At 41.7% G+C, this 18,217-nt stretch overlaps 1 long non-coding RNA gene and 1 other non-coding gene across 2 annotated transcripts; one reads left to right on the top strand and one right to left on the bottom strand.

Moving 5' to 3' along the window:
- Positions 1-2,455: 2,455 nt before the first annotated feature.
- Positions 2,456-2,526, bottom strand: TRNAG-GCC (transfer RNA glycine (anticodon GCC)). Its single transcript has one exon. It is a non-coding gene; the product is annotated as a tRNA-Gly (tRNA).
- A 4,609-nt stretch (positions 2,527-7,135) lies between these two features.
- On the top strand, positions 7,136-9,470 carry LOC142785055 (uncharacterized). Its single transcript, XR_012888839.1, has 2 exons — positions 7,136-7,578; positions 9,176-9,470. It is a non-coding gene; the product is annotated as an uncharacterized LOC142785055 (long non-coding RNA).
- Positions 9,471-18,217: the final 8,747 nt, after the last annotated feature.

Raw genomic sequence — 18,217 nt, 5'->3', positions numbered from 1 at the left:
TCACACACACATGCCCGCACGCAGGCACACAAATATTCTACAAGTGCGCGCGCGCGAACGATACATACAGGTTTTTTTATCTAAAGCAAGAGTCGCATAGCTTTCAAGATGCACGTTGCACGCTCGCCATTTCGTAGGCCATAAAGAGCCTCACAATGTCTCATGGACAGCAGCACATTACCTAGCCTTTCCTGTTTGCTTGATGAACGCCTCTGGAAAGGCATGATATGTTTTCCGCTGGATGGACATAGTTGTCAATTGTTAGAGCTGTGAGAAAGTTCCTGTGTGTTTTTAGCGGCGATGAGTGCAATATCCTGGTCCTTTTTTGACATATTTTGAGGCCTCCCAAATGTTCTTGCAAATCGCCGAATGGACTCGTTTTTTTGTGACACCTGTCGAACAAAATGCGTTAAAGAGTCCCTGAAACACTTTTTCAAGTAAGCATGGAACGAATTCACTAGAAGAGCTTATTGTCTCACGAATTCAAAGCCGCAAAATTTTTTAAGAAACCTTCCAATTCTAGTTGAGTTACGAAGGTATGTCGCATGCTGTAATTGCATTATTTCTTCTCTCGTCTCGACGAAAGCGCTGAAAGCTCAGCAGGGAAGGGTGGCAGGGGCAAACAAAACTACGTCACCCGCCGCTCATGACCTTCAGCACATTTTTTTTTCTTCGAATGCCAGGATTTTTCAGTGTTATCGCGCGCACGTGCGTGGACAAGTACCGGTCTCCCGCCACGATCTCTGTAACTTGCTTTTTCGCTTACGAACGTTTTTTCGCTCACACCGAAGGGTGCGAAACCGATGGCGAGATGTCTTCGACACGAGCTCTCTAACGCTATTGGTGTTAGAATAGCATCGGGCCACTGCTGCCGATGTGGCCGTTGAACAACAGAAAGAGCCGAAGTAGTCATTGGCCTAAATGAAGCAAGTTTCTTCTTTTCGTCGCTTTCAGGTGGAAAAAGAGCGGCAGAAGAGGCTTTCGCAGTAATCACGGTGCGTCGCTCAGACGTGTCTTCAGCTGGCAGTGCATTCGACGGAGAAAGTGTGTTTGAGAGAGGTTGTCCAGAGAATGCAGGCTGCTTGAAAATCGTAGATCCGTCACCGTTGTGAGCGATCTGCGATCTGTTGGGAGGGCCGCAGCTGCCTCCACAGGCACGATGGGCGTACGGTTCGTCAGCATCTCACGCAGGAAGCGGACCTCTCCCCGAAGGGAGGAGATTATGCGAGCTTTTTGTTCTGCACTCCATGAATAATAATAATAATAATAATAATAATAATAATAATAATAATAATAATAATAATAATAATAATAATAATAATAATAATAATAATAATAATAATAATAATAATAATAATAATAATAATAATAATAATAACAATAATAATAATAATAATTTTATTGTTATATTATTTTTTGGTAATATATTATTATATTATTTATTTGGGACTTTATTTTGGTAACGTTGACTCAAAGTACCTACAGTAAGCAAAGAAACTCTTCGCAATGTATAACAACGGAAGGAGAGCAGCTTAGCTTACACTGGCATTTAATGAGGTAAATCATTGGTGTTAGCAATGGCTAACGTTTATTATTTTTGAAAAGACAGTAGGCATATACGTAGCACTAGAAAAGAAGCCTCTAATGTATTGGTATGGTAAAGATTACGTTCTTTGGTCAGACGTTACGTATTTTAAATACCTGGTTCTTCCAGATAAAAATTCACCGTGCCAAGGTCAAAACACCTTGGCACGGTGATGGCAAACTGGCACCGTAGGTTGCTCTTTTGAAGACACGTACTAAGATAACCCGCGCCAGCATTACGCCTCCTTGCATATGTCCGCCCTGCATTAGAATATGCCGTAATTGTATAGGATGCTTCACTAAAACCGTCATGAAAAAAAACTCGGAAGCTTACTAAGGAAAAAGAATCTGTTACTAAGGAAAAAGAATCTACAATACGTAAGGCCAAGCTTCAACAAATAGGCCGATCTCGCATTGCGACTTAGCTGCCATAACTCATCGAAATCGTGTATGGCATCTGAATTTCCTTAGTGAACTAATGAAAAGTCAGTACAAGATCGACACATGATAACTTTTGCGTATTCGTCCGGTTACGCTACCAAACGACAGACGCTCACTAACTGTATCTCTATTGAGAGCACGTGTCAATTGTTTCAAGTATTTTTTTTTTTGCTGAAAAGAGAGTACCTAAGACAGATTGGCCGAAAAAAATGTGGCACGAAATTCACTATCGCTGTTAGAATCACACCTTCAGGACGATGCCTTCTAATGTGTGTCTTTTAATGTTGTACGTGTGTTTCTTTTTCTTTTTCTACCAGTACAGTTTGATTCTATGTTTGATTCGAGAATCATTAAAATGACGTCGCTAGCATTTTGATTTTGCTTGGTTGTTCAAAATTGGACTATGTAAAAGAGAAATTAAAGAAAAAAATGCGTCGGCCGGGAATCGAACCCGGGCCACCCGCGTGGCAGGCGAGTATTCTACCACTGAACCACCGACGCCGTTGTCCAGCACGCGAAGGATTGCCTCGGTCACTGCCCGTAGGCCGGCTAAATGTAGGTCACTGAGCCGGTGAGCGCACGATTACAAAGCACGACGGTGGCGAGAGACATTGACGCAACGAGGATCTCTTTTGTCCCGTACAGTGCAATGGGGCACACTGTTTGATTAGAATCGAGCTTTCCTTTGCATTGCTTGGCTTCGCCAGAACAGAATTTGTCATGCATATTCATGCCTACGACGAACACCTGCGATCATTCCCTTGACGTGTAGCAGCTAAACAAGGCACGCAAGTTTTCAGCCGGATCCGTTAGGTGTTCTTTTGAATAATAATAATAATAATAATAATAATAATAATAATAATAATAATAATAATAATAATAATAATAATAATAATAATAATAATAATAATAAAAACACTAATCATAATAATGATATAACATTATTATTATTATTATTATTATTATTATTATTATTATTATTATTATTAATATTATTATTATTATTATTATTATTATTATTATTATTATTATTATTATTATTACGATGATGATGATGATGATGATGATGATGATAATGATGATGATGATGAAAACTATAACAAAATAAACAAATGGACCAATTACCCACCACGGAATCTAGTGCACAGCTGAAAAATTTCGTGCCTCTTACACCTGCCACGAGCTAAAGGTATAGTCGCACGCGTTCACCTTGCAGGCCTGAATAACCGCAATAGAAATTTTGTTCAGCGTTCGAGGAAGTAATGCAATAGCAAAGCTGGAATTTTTTTAACAATGCGTCACAATGCAGTTTCTGCGACAGAACATGTCGCTATTGTTTCTAGGCTGGCTGGCTACCGCAATGTCTTTCCAACAAGCGCTGGCCGGCTCAGTGACCTATATAAGGAACAGGATGTTCAGAGGAAAGAAACGCCATTTTCTTATAAGAACGCACGTGCACGTGCAAGCGTCGGTTTATCAATTTTCTCTCGGTCAGCTGTATGCAACGTCTTTCTGGCTGCTAAAATTATGTACCTTTTGCAAGTACTTAGTTGTACGCGTAAAAGCATTCACGAAGTCCACAGATTATTCGCCACGTTCATCTGGAGCTCTACGTGGGAGAGAACATCTAGAACGAACTTGTTTCGGCGAGTTAAACAAGGAGGGCTGTCTCTGTGCCATCTGTTTTTTAACCAAGTATTATCACGTTTTCTGCTCATTAAAGACCAGAGAGACTCTTTTACACGTTCTTTATTTCAAACAACGCTGTTACAACCCATGCCTGACTTCTTTGTATCTTCAGACAGGCGAGAACGACACACCTTGTCACCGTTCTTGCGCGAAGTTGTGTTCTCATATCGTTTTTGAAGGGCGAGGTTTTCGATATATTACCTAACTAATGTGAAAAGAAAGCGCCTTATGAAATACCTAATACAGAATGTTTTTTCTGTGCTTTGTACCATTCAAAGTATGAAAAATCATATGGTCATGACGTACTAAAGCGAGTGAAAAACATGTGTATACCACCCAATGTGAAAACCTTTTTTAAACTTCATACGGGAACCTTGCCAGTAACAACGTGGCTTGAAGAGAGAGGGATGTATGTACCATGGGGAAGCAGCTGTCTCCTGTGTAACAAACCTGAGACCATTGAACATTTGTTTATTGATTGTAAGAACGCTATTTTCTTTTGGGACAATTTACAGAGGACTTTAAAAAAAGATTTATCTCTTACTTCATATAGAATTCGTTTTTTGCCTTGTGATAGTTCTGTGCAAAATTTGGATGTTATATTTTTACTTGGTCTTCATTCGGTTTAGCGTAGTAGGCTATCGTACAGACACTGTGATGTGAGAGTTCTATCCGTTAATGAGTGTTTCGTGGAAGCTGTTATAAAAGTGCGAGATGTGTATAAGACTATCGACTGTGATGAAGATGTAATATCTTTGTTTGACGCGTTATCACGCATGAAACACGTGTGATAGTGATTGTCATATTAGCTTGAGCTGTAGTCAAGAAAGCAATAAAGAAAAAAAACGTGCAAGCGTCGGTGGTTCAGTGGTAGAATACTCGCCTGCCACGCGGTGATCCGGGTTCGATTCCCAGCCGACGCCGAAATTTTTCTGAATTGTTATGTTTTCCCTGGTGGTCATCGCACTCACCTGACTTTTTTTTCTGGCCTGAAACAATTGAACTTGAGTCACCGTGCCACGTTTTAATATTAGGAAAATTTTCTATAGACACCTTTGTGCTTCGATATGGGTTAGCTTTATACAATAGAAATGGTAAAAATTATTTGAGACAACGTAGCTCACACTTATGTCGTGTAATTTTATGCAAGACATCGTCTCTATTTATTGACATTATATCTGTGGTGTTGTTTACACTGAGTAGCTTGAAAAAAAATGAAATGATTACTCCGTACTATGAAATAGCCAAACCATTGTTGCATCATTGTCATGCAGATAATCAATGGACGAAAGTGCGTGCGGGACTATTACCTTTTTACACCGTTACTAGAGTAAGAACAAGCCTGCTAAAGCACTGTCGGCCATGCGATTTTTCTGAGTAAAGTTAATAACTGTCCTGTGATCATTTTATGTTTCGCCGCGGTTGTCTATTGGCTCAAGAACTACGCTACTAAACCGCAGATCGCGCTAATGAATCCCGGCGGCGGCGGCGGCTGCATTTTCGATGGAGTTGAAATTGCTCTACGCCTGTGTGCTCAGACTTGGGTGCACGGTAAAAAATCCCAAGTGGTCGAAATTACTGGATCCTTCCACTGCGGCGTCTCTCACACTGATATGGTACACTCTAAGCCAAAAATGGCCAAAATGGGAGCAACGGCTGTTTTTACTCCTTCAGACCGACTGTTACTCTCCGAAAAGACCAAGCGGAACAAGATGGCCGACTTGTTCGAGAATGGGGGAGCAACTGTATTCATCTTAAGTTTGTAAGGGAGCAACGGAAGGAGGAACCGCTGTAAATGCTCTCGTCACGCAACGGTTACTCCCCGGCAGGACACCGCGCACAAATATGCATGCCGCCCACATTGATATTCATGGGCCAGATTATTGTTTGTTCTGTGTGCCAAACTTCACCAAACCAAAACAGTGATTTATTTTAGCATCCGTAGATAATAAGATAGCAGCGCTGGCTGAACACAGAAGACCTGAGAATACAGTACGGCAAATACCTAACACACGCAGCAGCAGAATGGAGAGTTGGCACGTCAAAGCGGACCGAACGCCGAAACACGTGCAAAACAACGATAAAAAAAGCCTATAGACACGCCGTTCGTCCGCGAAGTAAGGGCGTCAAAGTCGATAAAGCACCGAAACACGTGCATAAGGACCCCCCCCCCCCCCCTGCCCAGATATATCGGAGAAGAAAAAAAAAAGCGGGCCCAGACGCGCTTCTCATCAGCCATACACTTACTAGCACGCTTCAGCGTGTAGTTTCAGGGCAGAATGACAAATCTGCGCCATCTGCGCCCGCACGACAAGTGTGGCGCTAGTGTAGCAAACGATGTAAGTTACAAAGTAATTTTTATTCAGTGTTTATGTTGACTAGCACTAAATAAAAATTACACTCAACTTTTTATATTTATTTATGAGTTTTAGTGTACCTCAGTTTTTTTTTATAATTGTATTAGGAGAACACACTGAAATTATTGCGCTGACGCCTGTGCTGCCACTGCTCGACGTTTTTTTTTTTTTTCGGCGCAACTAGGTTCGCGTTCGCACTACTTACTCATTTTCATATGGTCTGTGGTTGGCGAGCATGGACGTGCGAGCTTGTGAGCTATGTTTTGATCGTGTGTGTGTGTCGCAGATTTGCGTTTCTACTTATTCGTGATGAAGGTTAGTGTATATTTATCTTTATGGAGCGCGAAGTAGTTGTGGATTTTGCTGCTGGGTGGAACAAACACATCGTAAACACGTCTCCAGCTATCTGCAAGCCTGTTCGCTCGTCGGACAAAGGACTGAGCATGCATCAGCGTGCAGGTGAGTGGCATTTCCATCAACATTTAATGCTCTTACAATACATTGTTGAGTGGTTGCGCTATTGAAAGAGAAATGATTAGCTCTTATTCACCGTATCCATTGCTAGCCGTATCGAACTAAATTACCTCTATTACCGCCTGCATACCCTCTTGCTTCCCCTGTCACCACTGCAGTGCCAGTGTACTTTTGCAGTTAAAAGTTCATTTCCGCAACACTACCTCGCTTGAAAAAACATTGGGGCGGGGTTGTAGCTGCATTCATACTGGCACTTTCCTACCATTGGCTTTATGTAATGTTAACGGCTGAGTGTTGGGGCCTTGGGCCGCATTTTTTAGAGATGTAAAGTGTATGTAAATCAGTAAGTGAACAAATCATTGTCGCATCACTTCACTGGCATAGCCAGGTGGTTGCGCACAGAATTTTTTTAGGCCGGGCGTAGGGAGCCCAAATTGACGACCATATTCGCTTGCCCGGCCTATTCATATAAGCGGACCCCCCCCCCCCCCCCTCCCCACACGCCTAAAAAAAAATCTGCCCACATCACTGCGTCACTTGCTTCACTTCTGCGCTGAACGTACTATTTTATAAGTGCACCATCAAGCGAGCAGTTTACATATTGACAGAACAATTGGAGGAGGAATGACCTAAATCTTTCAGATTTCTTTAGTGATGCAAAACCTTAGCAAAACTGAATATTGTAAAAGACAATCATAAATGCTGTATGTTCTCGTTAGCGCTGTCATTATTCTGCATCACGAAATCTTTATGCGCTGTGAAAACTTGGCATGCCGTTGAAGTCACATATCGACGTTAATACCAATCGACGAAAATTTCGACAACCTCAATAACGCCGTTTGGGATTTGCCGCATGCACATAATTAGGCTGATTCCCACTTGGCTGTTCTTAACCTGACTTCACTGCTACCAAATGAAACAATATTTGATGCATGTCTTTTACTTTTTTTTCAGGGATATGACACAAATTTGGTTATACTGCAGATAAAGATGCTCCCAATGATGCTAAAGTACAGAAAGCAAGTGAATTTTGGTAAGTGCAGACTTTTTGTACTACGTATATGAAAGCATCGCTTTTTAGGGGCAAACTGTGCATGTGTTGGCCAGAGAATAGTTCATTATGCCACATGGTTACACTGGCACTGACAATTCGACATGGCTCCGCTGGCCCGTGTGTGTGCTCACACTGTTACCGTTAAGATAAAATGTTTATGTTTTCATTGCAGGGATTGCTGTTTGTACTAAAAAGCCAACTGGCAAGATTTGTTTACGCTGGTACTCCTAAATGTATGCTTTCCCTATTTACATGGATTTTGGCTTGCACAAAGCATAACACTTGGGCCTAGATTCACAAAGCTGTCCATGCGCAGGCCTTCATAACAGCGTTTCTTGACTTGCCTTTACCCTGTTTTCTGCAGATGTTTCGTGGGTTTAAAAGTGCCACAGCATGTTGACCTCCCCCACTCTGAAATATTCGCGTTCAAAGTTCCGCAAGAGTGGGCTTAACTTTCTTGTGCACCTCTTTGCTAGTCCAAGATACTGAAGTGTTATGCTCTTACTAGAGGTGGCAGTGTTTATAATGTTTGTATTTCCATCACATTGACCAAGTATGCGATCTTGGCTTGACTGGTAGCACATCCTCAACAAATGTCTTTGTGGCACATGTAGAAGGCAGTACAAAATAAATAGGCAGACATTCACACCGGGAGCTAACTTCTAATAATGCTTTTTTTTTTGGAAACCATGGTGTGCTTATTCCAATTTGTCTGACAAGCAGTAACCTGTTTGGCTGTGAACCAACAAGACGTTGAACTAATTAAAGCTTCACATCTTGTTGCTCTCAAATATATATGTATTGGCAAGCTATCTGTGACACTGTCTAACAAAGAATCAGAATATCTGTGCATGCCTTAAGATATATTGCTTCGTTTACATATCTCGTGGCTGTGACTCGTCAACCGAGTGAACAAATGCACCCTAGTTTTCTAAATTTAAAGCATTTTTTGAAGGTAGCATTTGAAGGTCTACATTTATTTGTCTATAGTTTTGTCCAGCCGTTTGCGTCAGGTACAAAGAAATATACTGAAGATTATCATGTAGCCTCTGCAAATGGTTGCTTTCAAGCAGGCTTTGCATGCTTGGCTTGTGCCTACAGGTATTGCACAATGCAAGACGCAGCAGCGTATGATAGAACAGTAGGATCGAGAGCAACTATGTGCACGAGCTAAATAAGTATTTTAACATGAGCGGACAGTATGTGTTATTTGCCACACACATGACCTCATTTAGAATGCCCATTGGTGAATGGGCTCATAGAAATGTCACTCAGCTGTGTATAGGAAACAAGTTGACTGAACCTAAGGGTACCTTTAACTGCTACAAATATGCCTTGTTGAGGTGCTGCACATTTTCTTCCAGAATATTGCTGTCTGGGACATCATGTGAAGCGCGTCTACCACATCAGCATTTATATGGCTTGCCAAGTAACGTTTGGCCGAACCTTCCTTTTTTTCACATTTCGTTTTGCAGTAGACATCCTAGAATGTAAGCGCTGCTGCAGTGTGTGTGACTCATTGTTATGAATCGATTCTGGCATGTTTAACCTCACACTTCTATTTTTTTTCTTGCAGCAATGAGATGCTTCACATATGCCTGCGGTGACGTTCTGCTGCGCTAGCCTGATGGAAACACCAGCTGCGAAACTTGAGTTCTTCAGAATTGGAGAAGTTGCCCTTCTCTCACCAATGATGACACAGACTGCCCTATGCTAGAAATTCAAGATCGTTTTTCCACGGATGACGCAGAAAACCTTTGATGTATTATGGTGTTTGTTTAGTGCTGGCTGTGGTGTGGCAAAGTCTACTTTTACGTGTGGTCACACGTCGCCTCATAAAAAGAACAATAAAGCATTTATTTTCCTTTCAATATTGTCCACTTTTTGTGTTAGAAGCACCCAAGCAGTGCTCTTCCAAGGAGCTCTCGCCATGTGTTAAGCATGTGACAAGCATACTCGAGATAAATACTCATTTCCCCAAGGAGTAACTGGAAGCATGTGCAGTTGGTTTTCAGAGAGTATAACTGCGAACACGTGGGAGGAACGGTAAAGAGTAACTGTTGCTCTTAGAAGAGCAACTGGTGGGAGTAACTGTTGGTCTGCAGGGAGGAACTGGAGGGAGACACTGTTCATCCCCCGAAGGAGGAACCGAAAGGAGAGCAACGGTTCCTCCCTCTGCAGTTACTCCTTTTAGGAGAGTAATGGGAGTGGCAATGCAATTGCTCCCTGAAAGGAGCAACCCCTATACCCCTGTTGCTCCGTTTTGGCTTAGAGTGTAGGTTTTGGGACGCTAAACCCTACATATCTGTCTACGTTCCTTTCATGGATAACTGAATAAGCGAAAATGCGGACGCTAATTCGCGGTTATATTTTCGCTCATTGCTCAAGAAGATGGGGTTCTTTCTTTTCTTTTGTATTTAGTATCCAAGACCGGCATTCATGAAGCAAAGAATTAATTCAGTCGCCCTTCAGCAGTGTGTAGTAGGTGGTATAGAAGCTCAACGTCAGAAATAAAAATACAAGAAACGTGACCAAAAACGCAGACAGTTACCAACAGTGGAGATCCCTTTCAATCATTGAGCTTCTCTCTAAAAGAGCTTCTCTCAAAAGTTGTAGATACGTATGATCAGTCTCTTGCATAGATTGTGCAATAGACGGCATATATATTACGAGTAGACCGCACTTAGAGCAGTTTGGCTCACATCACTCTGAAGAAATCAGTAAATAAAGCACAGCTGCGTAAATCTGTATGCGCGCCACCAGCCGCCTATACTCACACTAGCGGAATGACAATGCTGCCACCCATAGCCCGATCTCGAGGTGAATACTAGCTCTCGCGCCATCTCGTGCTTTCTGAAGTGCAAACGCGTCCCACCGAAGGCGCGTACTTGAGGCTGAAATGGCGCGTACTTTAAAGATACCCGCATTCTACTATATAAAAAGCTATATTCCGCATTTTTGCAGAACTAACAAATAAGTTACATAGTATTTTGGGATGCATTTAAAGAGATTGCGTCTTTGACACGTGAATAACTAAACACCTTTTGCATTATGCTAACTCTGTGAAGTAACTCGAACTGGTGACGCGCTCGTGAGATTAGTTTGTAACACAGATCGCAGATGTTATCCACCTAAAAAGCGAATAATCGTCAAAAAAGAAGGAAAATCGGCACGACATCTTCAAGAAGCCCACTGAAGCGGTAATTCATTAACCTTCCCAGACCTGGAAATATTTTAATTATTACGTCTAAAATGTCGCACCAATCTGAATTGCTATTTCACAAGTGACCTTATTTAATAACGCGAAACTATATGGCCATATCTGAGAGCACATATTTACTTTTGAACATTGTCTCCAGGGTAGTCCCCCGTTCGGCTCAAAGCACGTTTTCTAGTGCATGAATGGCGTTACTTGTAGGTTCCCCAACATCTACATGCATGAGCTGAATACATAAAGTAATCCACAAGAGCCCTTTTAGTGAACGTGCTGACAACTAAAATGACTATGTTTGCTGGCGAAATGCACCGAAATCGAAGAAACGTGACAAGTGTCTGAAAAATTTGAAAGCGTCTCGGCAAATAAAAAGCCCAAATCCGCTAATTATGAGTGTAACCACAAATTCTGCTTGAAATAATTAAGGAAACACGTTCACTGTCATAAATTGGACCGAGCAACCGTTGACGAAAAATGAGGCATCCGATAAGCATAATCGCAAAGGAAAAACCGCCAGGCCTGCGTGAAACAAGCAGCACAGTCACAGCGAAAGCTGGAAGAGCAGCCTTTCAGAGCCTTTTCTAAACATTTTTAGGTAAGTGTTACGACCACACGGGCTGCGTACCTACTGTGCCATATATAATCATTATTTCTTCGTGTTTGGCCGGCATACTTAGCTTTGCTTTTGCTTTGCTTTCCTTGATGCATGGCACGTACCCACTTTGGAGATTGGCCTAGAATGCAACGTAGAGACTGCTAAATGTTATTTCCGGTAATCTATGAAATTTAAAAAAAGAAATAAAGAATTGAAATGGCAATTATACTTTAAATACTCAATAACTACAAGTAATATGCTTTTATGCCTGCATTTCAGACTGCCGTAATAACCTGATGGGAATAATTTTGAAAACTTAAGTTTTAACTTGACGAAATGATGAAGAATTTTAAATATCACATTAAAAATGGTACTCGTTGAATAGTTATTATGAAATTACACACGGCATCAAAGGCATCTTTGTGGCAATATCTCAGACCTGAGGGCACCAAGGCCTAAAACAATTTTCTCCGATTAGCGCAAGCCTATTTTTGTAAAAAGAGTAATAAGATGTCGAGTTCTGAAATGAGAATATCTTGCACCTGACAAAAAGCAATATGGGATATTTTCGAGTTCTCTTCAGAATTGGCAGAGGGGTGACATGGTCAGACCAGACTTTTAACCGTAAAAGTTTAATGGGGAGACACGACATCGAAATCGGGTGATCATCACTTCTGATTTTCGAGAATGGCTCCACTACAATTTTCATGGATATTTTAGGTGATTATATTCCGTCAACGTGGTTAATGTTTTCATTATATCTGTGCGGGGAACCTGACAGCGGGGAAGTATTCTACCACAAGTAGAACCTGAAATATTGGGAGATCCAGCTGTGAGTGGGCTAAGGCATCGTCCATTTCATTTATTGTTTACTTACAGTGGCCTGCTACCCATACTAATTTCAGGCACTTCAGCTGAGACGGAACTAAAGATTGTAACGTCATAATGGCACGAGGAGTATGAAAAGTTGTAAGGGCTGTGCATAGCGGGCGCGAATCAGTAATTATTATTGCTATGTTCTCATTCCTCGGAAGGTTTTATAGTGCCATGATGACTGCCATTAGCTCTGCCTGAAAAGCAAAAGGGAAATAGGGTAGCCTCATGGCATATCACCAGCCAAGGGATTGGGAGACTATTTCTACGCCTGCCCATTCCTCATTGACGGAAGCATCTGTGGTTATTATGTTACGTGTCTGTGCATGCCGCACGAAATCTGATAGCCTGTTCTATCAGAATTTGTGGGATTTAAGTTTAGATTGTGGAGGAAAGATCTCATCATATTCGATATTAGGAATATGGTTTCAGCTATCAGATGTAATTACCTCACTAATGTTGACATTTATACTTGTCAGTTTTCTTTTCTTCATAGATTATATGAGGTCTACAAAATGAGGCCAATGAGCGAGAAAGAACGAATCTAGATCACTGATAAGAACGTATTTAGCTCTTTTCACTGGAAAGCTGTAAATTTTTAGGAATGTCTGTACTGCTAACAAGCGGAATCGACAGAGCAATGTAGGAAGACGTGCTTCTTGATAAAGAACGTTAACTGCAGTACACCTAGGATGTCCTGGACACAAGCGCCGAGCTTCCCGCTCCAAGAGAACCAACGGCTTAGGTTTCTACGCAGGTCCTCCCGAAAACAAGACATCCTGATTCCAATATTGGGCGCATGTACATTTTGTATACCATTAACGTGGTGTCTCTACGTACGCCGAATTTGCAATTACCTATTCTTCACAGCAAGCCTGAAACCTGTTAAGCCTTAGCCGTGATGTACTCTATATGTTGACTCCAGCTAAGTTTTTCATTGTACAACACACCCAAATATTTAAAGTAGTCTACTTGCGGATTGGGTTCCTGATTGTATACATGGTTGATTGAAATTGAATCGGCTATGGTAAACGCCAAGAGAGCACTCTTATTTACATTTAAAGCCATTGAAAATGACTGCAGCCAAATTTCCAGCATGTTCAAGCATATTTGCAATTTTCGCTTTAGAGCATAAAAATCACTGTCTACAGAAAGGAAGGCTATATCATCAGCATATGCATAGACATAGATTTTCTGGCAGCTTGGTATGGAACTCATTATTATAATAAATAGAAGAGGTGAAAGAACTGCTCCTTGGAGAACTCCACAATTCTGTTTTTATCTAGATGACGAGCATCCATCCTCGACACAATAAAATTACCATGAAGTCAAAAAATCTGAAAACCGCGCCATCATACACTGCGGAAAGTTTAAAGTCATCAGTGTGTTCAGCAAAATCAAATGTTCAACGCTATCATAGGCTTTTAGAATGTCAAAAGTCACTAGTGCCGCGTATTGTCTTCTTTTTTTAGCCAGCTGTATTCGACTCTCTAAGTCTGCAATGGCACTCCACATTGAGGAATCAGATCTAAAGCGAATTTGTTGAGGTTTTAGTATTGACTTGCGTTCTATCCAACTAGTGATCCTGTCATGCAAAACCTTCTCTATGACTTTGATTATGTTAGAAGTTAAGAAAATACGTCTTATGTCTACTATGTTTAGTCCTGATCCAAGTTTTTTTAGGGATATGAATTACCTTCGCTAGTTTTCAATCATAAGGAATACATACATTCTTTACAGAATAATTCCTAACATTAGGAATTTCAAAGGGAGATATTTTATATAATATTTGGATCACAGATACTGTAATTCCATCTGGTCTGGGGGCTGATATTTGTATTTGCCTTATTATGTAGGATAGTTCCGACATTGTCACTTCCTCAAAATCTGCCTGGTTTGTACGAATCTGCCACCTGGTATGTACAGTTGATGAATATCTACCATCCAAGCCTTTGGCAATTGAATCTAGGGCTTTAGTCATTTGCTCGGATGATAGCAGTTCATAATTCGAATTTACTGGTGATGGCAGTCCTTCTTCTCTAGTATCGAAACAAAGCTTTCTAATTTTTCGGTATGGAGAGGAAGTTGTAATCTCTACGATCATAAAGAAAAAAGGACTTTTGCTTTAGCGACTGTGCGTTTAAAATTAGCTGCTATAAATCTGGCATCAGACCAGTTTTTAGGGGATTGATTGTGAATAAGCTGCTTCCAAGGAGACTGGCGACGGCGGGGATCACTTGTGCAATCTTCATTTCACCAAGGACTAGAGGGCACTCTTTCGGCAGACTAAAAGTTAATTCAGCTTGTTTATAGGCTCTTTATATAAGGCATTCAAATTCATTGCTTCACAATCGTTACTCTCGTCAGAGGTAGTCAATAAAGACGATGTTACATTATATCTAATTTTTTTGGAGTTCACAAAGACTCTGACTTGACGGCGAAGAAAGGTTCTGGGGCAAGAAATTTCGAAACTTAGAGGAAAACTATCACTACTTGTGGCACAGCCCAGCGCTGTCGGGGACGAGCTTAAAATACGCGTACTTACGAAACCTAAATCTAAGGCTAATCGACATCGATCATGATTAAATGTGAGGGTTCCGGTGTTCAAGCCCGATAGATTATTATCTGTTGCCCACTCCCACAGAAGTTTACCATACTGATCAGTTTTAAATCCCCACAACGTGCGATGAGAGTTAAAATCGCCGACTACAATTTCCTCCTTACACCTTAATCTCATTGCTATATCCAATCGTCAAGTGTCTTGTACACCATCCGGAAAGTACGCAATAACTATGGAGAAAGGTTGACAACCGGGTAATATGACGTCTATCGCAAAAATTTCTGATTCTGGGGACATATACTTGACCAAAATTTTCGTCTTTGAACAGATTCTGTTGGAGATAAAAAATGCTAGTCCTCCATTTTTTAGACGTGCAGTCTAGCCTGAACGAGTGGTAACTGATTAACTGAAACGGTTTACCTCCAGAGAGCCATGTCTCCTCCAATGCAATTACAACCGGTGTGTATTTTACAACCGGTGTGTACAAGACAAGTGTACTAGATCAGTTATTGAAGAGTGAATTGATCTGCAATTCCAATGAAGAATCTTAATTGACCCTGTTTTTCTGAAAGGATTGCCTCCGTGACTGCTTTATGCAGAATGGTTTCTTTTTAGAAATCCATCTTTGAGAGGCCTGTTTTGTCTTGCAGGCATTTTTTTTGTTTTTTACGTGCTTTGGTGAGGATTTTTGCAACAAAGGAAACCTAGTGAGTTTCAGTGATTTAGGGTCCAACTCTATGTCATCAGATTTCTTAGTTTCATCATTTACATTGTTTCTTTGGTTCTGTTTCTCATCTACAGAGGGTCCTGCGTGGACAAAGTCAGACGGCATGGTTGCGGTCTCTACTTCATTAATCGGTCGTAGAAGCTCCGCAGTATGAGAGATTAACTTATTCACCGGCGTTCCAAATATGTGAGCCATTTGGTTGGTTGAAATTTGAGATAGAGTCTCACAAATGTTTGCAGCAAGGCGCTCCATAGTTTTTTTTTTTCATTGTTCTTACGACCACTTGTATTGATTGAGAGAAAAATGCATCCGATAACGTGGTATCACGGGCTGCTACCCCTGCATAACCATGACTTCTAGCCAGACTTTCAGCTGAGGCCTCTTTTCGGGAGCAGGGTCTGTGATTTACGAATTCGAGAATTTGAATTTTTCGAGCTTTATCACAGCGGTTTGAATTGTCCACACTGTGCGCTTCATTGCATAAACAACATTTTTTATGCCCTGACACTCATTTGTGTAGTGAGGCTCGCCGCACATCTAGCGTCTAAGAATGGACCTACAGCCTTTCACTGTGTTGCCATAACGCCGGCATTTTACGCACTGCAGCGGTCGAGGCGAGAGCGGTTCGACTCGATAGATAGGAGGCCACGCCTTGATTTCTTTTGCTTGGCTCGATCCAGCAAATGTCACAATCAGCGACTCCGCAGAACTTTGGTCTTCTCAACTACACGGCTACACCTATGAAGGGAGATTGCACCATCTGCTGCAAACATCTTCAACACCTCCGATGAAGTCAAATTAATGTCTATGCCTCGCACAAACCCTTTCACGCCTGCTAAGTTATAAGGGATGAATGCGCTCACCGGGTTGAAGGAAAACATAGAACACATCAAAAGGTCTTGGACACAACGCTGGTCGGACGACAAACAGAGGGTACCACCGTCGCCGAACCGTCGGACCTCTGAGATACTCTGTAAATGAGCTGTGGCTGTTTGAAGCTCAGCTTGAATTACTTTCGAATTTTTCATCCGTATGGTACCCTCATTTGTTGAGACCAGGGCCACAGGAACTGCAGAGACACCATTACGCAAGAACAGGCCCGTGGGGGTCTCCTGCGGTAAAAGAGAAGCGGACCAGAAGTAAGCCCCTGTTTCATGTGAGGAGGATGGCTTGCCTGTACCTACAAGCGCAAAAAGCACTCACTGATCGACAATAGCGCTATAAAACATACGAAAGAATAAAACTGGGCTGCAAACACGCGAACTATGGCTACAACCCCCCAAACGAGTACGAGATAGCCTCAGTCGTCACTTACATTGATAGATTGATATGTGGGGTTTAACGTCCCAAAACCACCATATGATTATGAGAGACGCCGTAGTGGAGGGCTGCGGAAATTTCGACCAACTGGGGTTCTTTAACGTGCACCCAAATCTGAGTACACGGTCCTACAACATTTCCGCCTCCATCGGAAATGCAGCCGCCGCAGCCGGGATCCGAACACGTGACCTGCGGGTCAGCAGCCGAGCACCTTGGCCACTAGACCACCGCGGCGGGGCAGTCGTCACTTACAACTGAGCCCACACTGGAACATCACTGGAATCATCACAGGAACCGCGCCCACACTAGGAATACTTGTTTTGTTTGTTTGTTTCCCTGTACTCATGGCTCACACCAACTTAGTGCATTTTTTCAATGAGTATTATAACTGTTTAGTAAATTTGTATTATAATATTACTAATGTAAGGAACACCGCATAAAAAGAGAGCCAACCAAAAAAAGAAAAAATTGGATAAGTCAAGTTCAGAAATTTAGAGATTTCAGGTGTTGTGATTACCAATCAGGTGCGTTTAGTTCACCTCACCATTTAGAATTTTTGGGGGTTATTAATAGTAATTATTTCATTGAAGATTACAAAGGTATATGTTCGGATGCCTGAATATAATCGCAAACGGCACTGAAAGCATCCCTTTGGCAATGTCCCAAAAGTGTGGCACCTAAGTTTAGTGTTGTTTTCGCCGTCAATATAACGCCGATTTTCAGAAATGAATAACTACAAGCTTTTTCCTGAGTATAGCGTGTCAGCGACAATACAAAAATAAAGCTCAATTGATTCCATTTTTCCGCAAAGTGCGCAGAGGGGTGATATTGTCTGACCAGTTCTGTGTAGATACAAATTTAGGGGGTGACAAGGCATCGGAATTTAGTAATTAAAACTTCGAGCTTTCTGGACTGGCTCCAGTGGGGTCGCCATGCAAACTGGAGGTGGTTATATTCTGTCCATGTAGTAACGTTTTCTATCATATCAATGCAGATTGCTCATTTTTGATATCTTATTGCAGTAATACATTAAACATCTGGAAGTACGGCTAAAATTGGGCCATCAAGTGCGGCTCGCGCTAAGGAATCGGCCAGTTCACCAAATCTTATTCCACAGTGTCCCGGAACCCATAGTCACCTGAGGTGTCTCAACTGCGGTGGTAGTAATCCTCTGAATGTCCTTAGAATTCGAGAGTTCTCAGAAGCTGTCAGAGCTGCACAAAATGAAAAAAGAATCCGTCATTATGACTGAGTTGTTTTGATTTGACGCTATTTTTCGAAGAGCTAAAATAATCGCCACGAGCTCAGCTTCAAAAACTGGAGTAAAAT

The sequence above is a fragment of the Rhipicephalus microplus genome, chromosome 2, assembly GCF_043290135.1.
Source record: "Rhipicephalus microplus isolate Deutch F79 chromosome 2, USDA_Rmic, whole genome shotgun sequence".
In the NCBI taxonomy this organism is placed as follows: domain Eukaryota; kingdom Metazoa; phylum Arthropoda; class Arachnida; order Ixodida; family Ixodidae; genus Rhipicephalus; species Rhipicephalus microplus.
Note: the sequence above shows the minus strand (reverse complement) of the source record. Positions and strands in the feature narration are given on the sequence as shown.